This window comes from Micromys minutus, assembly GCF_963924665.1.
Source record: "Micromys minutus genome assembly, chromosome: 18".
In the NCBI taxonomy this organism is placed as follows: Eukaryota; Metazoa; Chordata; class Mammalia; order Rodentia; family Muridae; genus Micromys; species Micromys minutus.
In genome coordinates, this window is record NC_137953.1 from 47114383 (window position 1) to 47127204 (window position 12822).

The 12822-nt window shown below is 38.5% G+C and overlaps 1 protein-coding gene and 1 pseudogene across 2 annotated transcripts in view; one reads left to right on the plus strand and one right to left on the minus strand.

The window, feature by feature from the left end:
- EXOC4 (exocyst complex component 4) overlaps nt 1–12822 on the minus strand; it is a 715182-nt gene that overhangs the window by 596545 nt on the left and 105815 nt on the right. The gene's annotated exons all lie outside the window — the stretch shown is intronic.
- Nucleotides 8998–11044, plus strand: LOC308432337 (annotated as a pseudogene). The gene is made up of 2 exons: nt 8998–9052; nt 10260–11044. The product of its transcript is annotated as an uncharacterized misc_RNA (transcript).

Below are 12822 nucleotides of genomic sequence, written 5' to 3' on the forward strand. Positions count from 1 at the left end.
TATGTTGTCATCATCATGACAAAAAAGATGCTTATCCATGTCTGAATATCAGTTACATGGCAACAATCCCATGACAGTCTCAAGTCAGGCTGTTTGACCAGTAGAATCTTACAGGAACTTAAGTGCAGTCTAGTCTGAGAGAAAGCAGGGAGAACTGGTCTCTTATGGCACATCACACTTACAGTTTTATGATTCTTGTGCTTTATATTTTGAAGTCTACAAAGTTCATCACATTTAAAGAACATTTCAAACTCAATTTCATCTTTGTTTGTGATACTATAACAAAATACCATACACTAGATAATTTATAAATAATATAAATATAGTCCATCACAGTTCTGGAAGGATCAAAGGAGCAGCAAATCTGCTATTTTGTGTAGGCCTGAGTACTGGGTAGGCCAGCCACATTCTAGCTGTGACACCATATGTCAGAGGATGATCTCTGGCCATGAGGAAGGACACTGATTCCATCCTTGAAGGCTCTACTCTCAAACACCTAATTCCTTCACAAAAGCCTCCACACAATACCATCACATTAAAAACTAGAACTGATCATATGGATATAAGGGAAATAAAAATACAGTTTGTCAATGATTTAGTCGGGGTTTCTATTCCTGCACAAAGCATCATGACCAGGAAGCAAGTTGGGGAGAAAAGGGTTTATTCAGCTTAAACTTCCATATCGCTGTTCATCACCAGAGGAAGTCAGGACTGGAACTCAAGCAGGTCAGGAAGCAGGAGCTGATGCAGAGGCCATGGAGGGATGTTACTTACTGCCTGTCTTCCCCTGGCTTGCTCAGCCTGCTTTCTTATAGAACCCAGGTCTACCAGCCCAGGGATGGCTCCACCCACAATGGGCGGGGCCCTCTCCCCTTGATCACTGGTTGAGAAAATGCCTTACAGCTGGATCTCATGGAGGCATTTCCTCAAGGGAGGCTCCTTTCTCTGTGATAATTCCACCTGTGTCAAGCTGACACAAAATGAGCCAGTACAGTCCTAAATCTTAAACCAACCAATCATAGATATGTGCTGGGCTTCTACTCCTCAGTGACCAATTCAGTATTTAGTCGGTACATATTACATGGAAGAACCTGAGTCAAACTCAGGTGTGTAACACAATAAGTAAATTATATCCTTTTCTTTCAAATGACCAACTGGTTTAATAACAGCTGACCAGCATCCATTATCCCAGCAAAGTAAATGGCTTTACTTTACTGGTAGAGGTCTCCTGTTACTCGCAACTGTTTTTTCAGCTCCAAATGACCAGACGCCATAGTTTCTTCACACGAATGGCCCAGTAGATCCTTTGTTTCCCTCTGAAACCTCACAAGCCAGGCCTCTATCATCTATACTGCCCTTAGCATTGTTATCTTCCAGTCTCTGAAAAACTACTTCAATAAGCTCTCAACATGCAATATCTTTCCTCCATCAACGTTCCAAAGTCCTTCTCCACACACACACACTCACACACACACACACACACACACACACACACACACACACACACCTCATGTGCACCTCACCACTCCCTCTCCACTCGCTCTTCATTTGCTCTCACGTGCTCTCTAGTCTTTCTCTTGCCCCAGTCTTTTATTGATACTCCAAAAGCGGATAGAAAAAAAGACATTGTATAACCATTGCCAAATCACATTCAAAAGAATAACCACATCCCACAAATAATTAAGAATTACAATTGTTTCTCAAAGTTTCAAGCTTCCCTAGTCCCAGGCCTGCAGCCAAAATAATAATAATTGCAAACTAATTATTTCAACTTTAACTTCTGACTTATTATACTTCAGAGCTCAGAGCTCCGAGGTCAGCTACGTGCATTTTCCTGTGAAGCTCTAATTATACAGGACATCAGCAAATCTGCCAGGCCATGGCCAGAATGAGTCAAGTTAACCCTTAACTCAGTAGTTCCTCCAGCTTTCTGCTTCTGCACATTGCACACAATGATTCTCCTAAGATTCCCAGTACTTTAACTTAGTTTTACTAGTATATAATTTTATGTATTCTATACTTTCTAATTCAGGAACCATTCTCAAATGTTGTGCAAAAGTTATTTCATAATTTCAACATTTTTTTCTTTTCTTGGGGTCCCAACGTTGGCTTTAATTCACTTTCTAATAATTTCTTCAAACTTTCTTTGCAAGTAAAACATTAATTTGGAACTACCATTGTGCAGTCATTACGTTGGTTCCAAGATGAGAGCACCCAGCATGCACCTGGGCCATTAATGCTGTGCTGGGCCCCTGTGCCTCAACTTTCAATTGTTTAAGAATCATTACATCAAGGAACATCTACTTTCACAGAATTCAACAAAGCAGAAGGAGAAAGAAATAGGAAAGTCACACATGGTAGAATAATTATGCACACCAAGGCCAACTGAAAAGTAGTTACACACAGATGAAACCTATACAGCCATTGTCCAGGGCTAAGGTTAGGAGAAATGGGTACAACAGTTTTACTAAGAGCTGCTGTAGGCTACTAAGATGTCTCCATCCGGTCTACTGCAGGCAGCCCCTTATTTCAGATGACAGGTTCCCTGGAGGGATGTGTCTCCTGCTTCCCAGGGTCACAGACCAAGAAAGGCTCAAGGTCCCACTATAAGGGAATGCCAGGGTAGGGAAGTGAGAGTGGATGGGTGGGTGGGAAAGCACCCTCACAGAAGCAGGGGGAGGGGGATAGGATAGGGATGTAAATAAAAAATATCCAATTAAAAAATAAAAATATTTTTAAAATAAAAAATGGAATATTTAAATAAAAATCCTAGTACCCCCCCCCCCAAAAAAAATACATTACAGTCTTGTCTACAGCCTGATCTTATAGAGGCATGTTGTTAACTGAGGTTTCCCCTCTTAGATGATTTTAGCCTGTGTCAGGTTGACCTAAAACCATCTAGCATAAGCATTGAGAAATTAAAAGATGCAAAACTACCATGGTCCTAGGAGGAAGATACAACCTTTACTCTATTAATTTTGCTTAAAGGAAAAGAAATACAAGTATATCAAATGAATACACTGCTAAAGGCAAAAAGTTCATACAACTCAAGTAAAAACCAGAGGGCTGGATCAGAAGAGAAAAGATGCTCAAGGGTGAGGGCAAACAGCAGGACACATATATAGTACGAACAAAAGACAGAGCTGTACTGTACTGAAGGAAAGAATGATCTAACTGAACACACTTCCTGGCAAGTGCAGGCGCACCTGCCTGACAACAGACTATGGGAACTGTGGAGACACTGAATGCTGAGCCAAGGAGACAAGTGTAGACTGCAGAGTGTACACAGACTAAAACTCAGCTCGCACCGTTGGTCTCCTTCAGTAGACAATGCTACTACTAGACAGTCGGAGTACACGCCATTATCACATGGGAAGGAGTTCAGAAAAGCAAAGTGACCATACTTCCACACGGTAGATTCTAGGGGCACACAGTCTGCTAAATGTCTCTTCTCCTAAAAGCAAGATCCTGGGGAAAGGAAAGAAAATGAGAGTATCAATCTCCTCCCTCCAAAGTTCTCTGGATCCCACAGCACCCTGAGGAAGCTGAGGAGCAGTCCCCATTGGATAATGAGCTATCTTTGAGAAAGACATTGGTCTAGTATTAGCACCCCATCCTACTAAACTTAAACCTTCACTATGGACATAGGACTGTGCCCAGATGGAGGAAGTCGCTCCAAAAAATCCAAGAAAAGCTGTGAGGTCAACCCAACAGCAATGAAAGTTCATTTTTTTAAGCCCATGTGAATATAAAAAATCATGCAGAATATACTTGTGTGTAGAAAAAATAAGATGTGAAACTCTTTCCGAACACACCAGGTAAAGTGATCGGCAAAGAATCAGAGAAAAGGAAGTAAAGGGTACCTAGAGGAACACTCAGCCTATTTCCCTACAACACACCATCAGTTCTGCCCAAATCAAAAGTCCAACACAATTCAACAGCATTTCCCTAGGAGAATATCCTGTAGTCCAACAGTTTTACTGCAGACACACACCCTGACGTTCCACTTAACATTCTGCATTTCTTAATTTCTTTCTGCCAAACAGGCTTACCCTATTGTTGGAAGTAAATAATTTCTCCATTTCATGTCTAAATTTCTAAAGATTACTACAATGACTTATTCAGTCCCTACTGTTCGTAAATGTAATATATGTATTTAAATGTCCCATCAAAACACCGAGAGCTATGTCACCTGTTGCTGTGTCCCTCTTATCGTCCTGCCCAACATGGTCAGTGCTGATGATCTCCCGACCAACACAGAGCTGATCATAAACTAATCCCTTCTTCATAACTTGCTGTCTGTGAAATTATATATGTGATCTCTGTAAGTCACTATATTAAATATATTCCAACTAGTAAGAGTCAAACTCTCGTTAGTGAACAGCTTTTCAGAGCACTACCCAGGCAGCATCTCCCTATCTCTGAAAAGGCTAATGCATTTGAATAGCACACTCACTCCCAAATGCCACTTCCTGTAAAAGGCGGCACTATGCATCCATTCTGAAGTCCTCAATTACTGACAGTGCTCTGTCTGGGACTCTCCCCACTTGCCTATCGTCCAGGGGCACACATGCCCCAGCTCTCATCACAGCTGCGTGGAAGCCACTTCCTGAGGACTGGAAGAAGGGGATGACACGGTGGCTCAGTGATGACACACTGTTTGGTGCATCATAGGCAGAAATAGTGCTGGCCTTTCATTCTGCCATATCACGCTGCTGACACATTATAAGTGCTGTTGTGTATCACCTGTGAGGCTGACTACTTGGTGCTTCATTTCCTCCTGCTGCAGACTGTACATTCCCATGGAATTGTGGCCAGAGCATGGATTTCATTGCTGTTCACTTAATATTTCCAAAACCATACAAAAATTTCAAGTAGCTAATATAAAAAACTGTATGCCACTTTCTTATGAGCAGTTTCTTGAAATCACCAACAAATAACTCTGAGAAGCCCAGAATTAGATAACAAAAAAGTTGTGCCACAAATGTCATAATATTTTCTATATAATGTTAATGAGGATAAAACATGGATATGAATTTGAACATAACTATAAAGAAGGATCACACTTCTTTAAACTTTGAATTATATGTGTAGATTTGATGACAGACATTGTGCCATCGTTCTACTACAGTTAAAAGGCATCCAAAGACAGAGAGCAGTAACTGTTAAGCAGCTTAAGAGTTATTTTGGAAGAATATGTTTTCTTAGAATCCTTTTAGTTAGTAGAGACATATTTACTGACTCACAATTTCTAAATTCTAGTAGAACAAGAGAAGACATCAGGAAACCTGTCAACAGGGCCTCAAAGGTCAGACAGGTGAGAACAGAAATTACAAGACAAAAAGTGAACATTTAAGGAAGGTATGTCCAGTCCCTGAACCACAGTGCCTCATATACATTCTGTCTTCCCAGCACTTCCAGGCTCAGTTTGGAAGAGGTATGTACCTCCTCCAAAAGGGAAGAAAACACCAGCTTCAGGAAGATGCAACCCCTTAGCCTGACTGGCACTATCATCCATGTCCACATCAGTCCCTAAGTTACAAGAATGTAGCAGCAAAGAGAGGAAACTGCAGAAACCTCGCAAGAAGCTCCAGCCTGAGACTGCACCTGCTGTGACAACCACAGAAAGCTGAGTCTACAGACTACTTTAAGGTTACTCCACACTCGCCTCTTCCAATATGCCCATCTGTATAATTTCAGCTATTATCCCCAGACAGACAGACAGACACGGAAATCTGTCTCCCACCCCAGCCTCCCATGTCCAATCAAGCTGCTTATAAGAGTTCTGCAGGTTTATTTGACAATACTTCAACTTAAACAAGTACAAGCCACCAACTTTCTGGACCGAATTCTCAATCACTTGAGCTACGTTTCCCTGACTTGAGGAGCTTCATGTGTTAGGGTTCGTGGAAAGAGCCTTTGGAAAGCCATTTGTTTTTCACTAATGTGTCTAATCATGTCTCCTTTCTTTTTACTGCCCAGTCTTTTCAGGCAACAGGCTGACTGAACTTACCTTCTGACTGATATCTCTCCACTCATTTTCTTCTCAACCAATTTGGTTTGAACATTACTGCCAGATTAATCATCCAGAAAATATTATTTTATCCATATGAGTCCTTTAACAAAAAGAAGAGTCTCTATTGCCATTGATGAGGTAATAGTGAAACATAAAATCTAATTAAGCCTGATCAAGCCTTTATCTTCAAGTTATATGGAAAAAATAGCAAACGACACTAATCAATCAACAAAAGCCAGACTACAGAAAGTGCTGCAGAATGAATGATCAGGTTTCACTGACAAAAATCAGGGCATGAATAATAAACTAGAAGGAGAAGGTATAGACTCGAAGTCTTGAGAAACTCAACAAACTACATTTCAACTTCATTTGGATCCTGAATCACACAATGAAAAAGCGTATAAACATCACATGTAAACAACAGAAAATGTAAACATAACTGAATATTTGATGAAAAAATTTTGGCTCCAGCTACAGTGACGTTTTTATAAAAATAGTTCTTAACCTCTAGAGACATATTGAAATAGAAACAAAACAATATTATCTTTAAAACCCTTTAAATAGGGAAAGAATATAAGTAGGAAAGAAATAAACAATGTTGGCCAAAAACTGATACCTGTGAAGTTGGATAATGGCTGCATGGAAATCCATTATACTATGTCTGAACAGGTTTGAAACTTTTTATGATGTAGAAAATAGAAAAAGTACAATCACAGCTATTGCTTAAAGAGACAAATCCAAAGCCTACCCAGAGGTAGCCATAGAATTAAAAATTGATCCATCCTGGCTTCTGTGTTGGTTGGTTGGTTGGTTGGTTGGTTGGTTGGTTGGTTGGTTGATAGGTTAGTAGTAATGGTAGCAATATTATTTTAGAGACCACTACAACACCCATCCATGTCCCCAGGTTCCACAGTAAACTCGCAGATACACACACACACACACACACACACACACACACACACACACACACACACACACAGTGTATATTACATTAATCCACTCTGGCCTTATTCTTTTATGGCCCTATTCAGTGTCTGTATACATACCAAACATTTTTTTCTGTAGTGCCACAAACTGTTCTAAATTATTCTTGATTTATTTTAACTGCCTTGCAGATCAAAATTATTTCTAAAATTACTTTATGGGAAATGTTAGAAGAAATACCTTTTTATATAAAAAACAAAGAAAAAAACCTGGAAGGGAAGGTGGAAATACCCCCATGTAAAGTCATACAGAGGAAGGGCCTGTGTAGAAACACAAAGCACCAATCACATAGTAGGTATCCTGCTCATTCTAGCCAGTCCATACTGCAGATGGAACACCCAGGCAAATGATCACCAAGGAATACTGTCATGACATCCTGACTCACTGAATGATGAGAAAAGAAATGTGGATGATTGAAACCTGGAAGTTTGCAAATGATTCTGTCTGCACCAACAGAAAATCAGGTTTTAACAAATTTTTTTAAGTTACCAATTCTCTATTCTCTGACAGAAATGATCACTGTCAGTGAAGATCGTGACTTTCGACTCACTGTGTACAAATCATAGGAGAACTTCTACAGGATCATATTTCAGCTCTTACTATCTGTCAGTCACAAGTACATACATACTGCTGATCAGCTTAGGGCACCAAAGCTGGATGAGCACATGTCAAGTAGGAGAGCCAACAGAATCTTCATACAGCCTGGCTTTAAGTGCTTCATCCTCTAAGAGTCTCAGAGAAAAGCAGACAAGTGTGGTTTAGGCACAGAAGGTTAGAAGACCTGTTTTATCTGCCGGTAGTTCTACAGCTCAAGATACAATAAAGCCAAGGTAGATCTTTATGGGTATCTAAAAATCAAGAACACACTTACAACCAAATCTACCAAATCAAGGTGTCCCCTGCCACATCTCTGTTGTCTAAGTTTGGCAGAGTATAACTGTCTCCATTTGCCCCAGGTTTTATTAAGCACCCTAGTACTTTCCTTGGGTATCTGCCACATCTGCGCAAGGCCCTAAGCCATCTCCTTGGCTGCCCATCCTTTCTGCTACAAGGATTAGTAGTAAACATGTGCTATCCAAATTGACTGCAATTTAGAGGAAAGTTTGCGAATTGTCTTTCAGATGTTAACTGAATTATATGCTATTCAACTCACAGCAAAACAAAACAAAACTTTTAAAAAGAAAAACTGTTCTAGAGAAGCAGTCTCCGGATGACAGCTTCACCAAACTATCTAAAATGGCAGTAAGCTAAAACTTTCAAGTCTGAGGAATGAGAAAACTATTCTGAATAATACTACTATTCAGAATACTATTTCTGAATAATTTACTCATAAATGATACGACTGAAATACTGTGAAAGGCTAGCTTCACTCTAAGAATGGGAATCCTCGCTGAGGTATAATATTAAATGCAACAAAACCTAAGAATAACCTAGTTGCAGCCCTAGATTGAAAATAGAAACAGTATATCTCCTTGAAAATCCCCTCTAGGTCATGATCAGTACCAATAATTTCATAGATTTTCTTCCCTGACAGCAAACTCCAAGCGTCTCTCCTTGAGGTTAATTTTATCACTATTTAAACATTAATGCAGCAGTTACCAAAGTAAAATGATTTTACATTCTCTAGAAAATGACATCAAGACACTAGAAAAGCAGTGGCTTGTTCCAGGAGTCACCATTAGTTGTAAACAGAGTCCTCAAGGTCAACTGCCTCAGACACTATTAAGTTCACCAAAGGATTGCACATTTCAGCCAACAGTGGTAAAACAGTTTTGTTTTGAAACCAGATATTAAAAAGTTACATCTTTTCAGAATCATACAGCTAGAAACCTCTTCTTTTCTCTGTTATGTAGAATTTGGTACAAAATGAGTATCTTCGTGTTTTTACTGGACCCCAATCTTAAACACTTGAAAATGTGCAGCCATGGGTATAACAGGCATGTCACCATGTGGGTGACATCTTGGAAGGAGAGTTCTGTTGCTCAAAGGGTTAAAACATGTATTTCTATTATCACAGTTTCAAGAGTGCAGAGCCAAAAAAGGAGCACGATGGTGCGTGGTCTTGGGGCTGACACCTTGTTACAGTGACAGTGACAGTTATGGCCCTGTCTTCTCAGTGTCTGTCTCCAGACACAAACATGCTGAGGAAAATGAGCTTCTAACTAAAGCCAGGTCCCAGCAGAAAGCCACTGCAGACCTATTTAAAAGCTAAGAATCTTAATCATCTCCTCCTCTCCCCTCTTCCTTCTTCCCCTTCTTCTTCATCCTCCCCCCTTCTCTCCTTCCCCGGCTTCCTCTCCTCCTCCAAGTTTTAATGTCGTCATGTTCTCTTTTGCTCGTGCTTAAATGTAGATGTCTACTTTCCTTTACTGCAGGCTACAACAGAAACATCTCACAGAAAGACCATTCTTCCAAGAAGCACATGAAAACTAAATTGGCCCAATGGATAAAGCCCTACAGAGAAACTAAATGAAACCTCTTCTGTGCCCTGAACCTGCCAGAGAGAGACATTTCCCAGACAGGGACTATGACTGCATTTAAGTGGAGATTCTGAGGGAACTTCATAAATTCAATATTTCCTTTTGGAGTAAAAACAATGTTTCAAAATTAGACTGTAACTATGGTTGTACAATTCCATAAATATACTGTAAAAACTATTTTTTATACTTGACCTTAGCCCACAGGCTGAGAAGCAATAAAACCTATACTTTAAATGAGTAAACTTTGTAGCATATCAACTGCATTCCACTAAAGCTGCTAAACTCTATCACTCCATGATGTGAAAATGAATACTCCAAATCTCCATTTTAAATTTTGGAAGAAATAAACCACTTATTAACACAGAAATACCTATTGTAACAATTTATACATTCCACTATTAATGCCTAATTGAATTTAAGTTACCATTCTTATATGGGTTTTGTTTCTAAAGATGTAGAACTGCACATATTTGATAAAGCCACTGCAAATAAAAAAGACAAGACAGCTTGTTTGCACTGCTCATAACTTTACTCAGCTCCTCATCATGGCAGAATTAAGAACATCATTGTTGATGGAAACTTAGAAATATTAATTTAAGTTGTGCAAAGAGAACCCGTCTATCACAGAGCAGATGAATTACTGTATTTGCATGTATGGCAATGTCATATTTAAATGTCCTATACTGAACACCTGACATAAAAAAAAAAAAACAGCCACCTTATCTATACTACTGGGTCATATAATTCTTGGCTTGTTCTCGGGCCTGCTCTCCTCGTAGCTTCCCACGTGACCATCACAGCCTACATGAATCCAATAGCAATGGCTTGGTCGAGGGGTCCAATCCAATCTTCAGGACCAACAATCCAGAATTATCTGAATCGATCAAGGCCTACCTGGGAGGAAGTGAAAGAACGGCTGGAAAAGAAAAAGAAGGGCTCCAAGGCTTTGGCTGAGTTTGAAGAGAAAAATGAATGAGAATTAGAACAAAGAATTAAAAGACATAGAGAAAAATTATTAAGTGGAAATGAGAGTTCATCCCAAAGATGTCAGAAAAAGAAAAAGAAGAGAAGAAACCTGGTCAGTATTCATCTTCTTCATTGAGCTCTGATTTCCAGCAGTTCTTCAGAGTCAGAGGATGAGGATAAAAAAACAAACAAAAAGGAAGAAAAAGAAGAGCCATTGCCATAAGTCTCCCGGAACTTCAGTGATAGATTCAGACTCAGACAGCAAGGCTGGTTCAAAAAGGAAACAGAAGTCAAAGGATGTAACAAAGAGAAAAGGATACTAAAGGACTCAGCAAATAACTGTTAGCTGTCAGAGTTAGACTGTAGAGAGATGCAAGCAAAAAAGAAGAAAAGCAGTGAACAAGGAGAGAGAACAACAAACAAAACCAAAAAGAGAAGGAAGCATAAGACACAAAGCAAGAAGAAGAAAAAGAAGGCTGCCAGTTCAAGCTCAAGAGCATCCAGGAAGACCAGGTCCTTACAGAGTACAATGTCAAAGGAGCTCTCAACTGGGAAGGTTATGACATACTTAGTAGCATGCGTGGATTCCACTGTGTGAGACCATGACAGCTGCCTGCTGCTTGACACCCTTTCCTCTCCCAGTGCGTGGTGATGCTGGGAGATAGTACTTTGCAGGCATACAAAGCTAATATTTTTTACTAGAAGTACTTAAGAATAAATCAACAGAAACTGAATCTGGATCCAGCTTAAGATATAACCAAAAATAATGAGATGACTCTAATAAAAAATTTTCAAAGTAGGGATTACATGAATATTTCAAAATTGTTACTCTGTAGATAAGTATATTTTAATTTTCCTCCATATGTACTTTGATTTACTTGGGGAAGGAACTTTTAAAGAGAGGGTGGTTTACTGTCTCTTTAACTTCCAGCACAATGTGTCTTTGATCTCACACATTCTACTTTTGTTGACAAAGCAGCCATACTTCCTGGGAGGACATAGCTGGGTACCATCACTTTTGCCCCTGATTAAAGTTAATGACTTTGTTGTATGATGCTTTGAATGAACCAGAGATACAGGGCCCTTTGCAGCTTGAGAAAGCCCACAAAGCACTGGAATTTACCTCCGCATCAATAACAACTGAAGGTTTTTGAAGTTACATCATATTATGTCATTTAGATTAATTTTGACTACACTTTGGCTTTGGAGACGGATTGTTTAGTAGACACTGGTACTTTCTGAGCTTGACAGCTGACAATTCTAAAGTGCATGTGTTATACAAGTTTTAAACAGGAGATTTTTACATAGCCAGTGATAGATACTTTGTATTTTGTATAAATTTTGTTTAGACTGCAATGTTCAGTTTTTTGCTAACTCTTGCTGTCTTAAGTTCATAACTATGTTTAATGGCACACTTACAAGATATTTAGTATGCAAAAAGCAGAACTTTTGGGCTTTGTTTTTAGCAGCTTCATATTACAGAAAATAAATATGTTGTTATAGCACATTATGTATTATAATAATAAAAAGGTATAATAATCATACAGACATAAAATTAAGTGACTCAGAAATTCATAATACGTAATAATCTTACAGTAACAGAATTAAGGTAAGAAAATATAAATGGATACTATTTTAGGCTCACACATAATTCCGTTCACAATTTAGAACAATGCCAAATAGAAAGTGTTTAGAAAAATCAAAAAAAGTTATTGCCAGAATCTTAGTAAACACATGTTTTAAAAGTTGAAAAAAACAAACTACAATATATACTGTAGATTACACAAATTGCTGTAAGTTTTTCAAAGAAGTTTGTACTTCTGTGTGTGTGTGTGTGTGTGTGTGTGTGTGTGTGTGTGTGTGTGTGTGTGTGATACATGAGGACAACTATATAAAGTAATACAATGTTAGCAAAAGAAAAGTTTCAACAGAGGTAAATTTCTTTCCATTATTCTTAAATACATCGATTAAGATGGCATGCTGAGATCTTGTTCTTGTTCACCTTTAATCCAATATGATCTCTGCCATTTAAATGAAATGTTTAGTCATTTATATTTAATATAATTATATACTTAGTATAAACCTTTTATTTGAATCTAAGTCATATCATTTTGGCTTTTTCTGTTTTTTTTTTTTTTTTTTTTTTCTTGCTCCTTTGTTCTTTTTACTTCCTTTCCTGATTAATCAATTTTCTTCCTTTCTTGATTAATCAATTTTTCAGTGATCAATTTTATCTGGAAAAGCTTTTTAACTATACATTCATTCTACTGTTTTAGTGCACTAAGAATTAAATCATGAATTCTAAATTTATAATAGTTTCTTCTAAACATTATATATTTTCACATATGCTGTAAGAAACCTATACCAACCAAGATC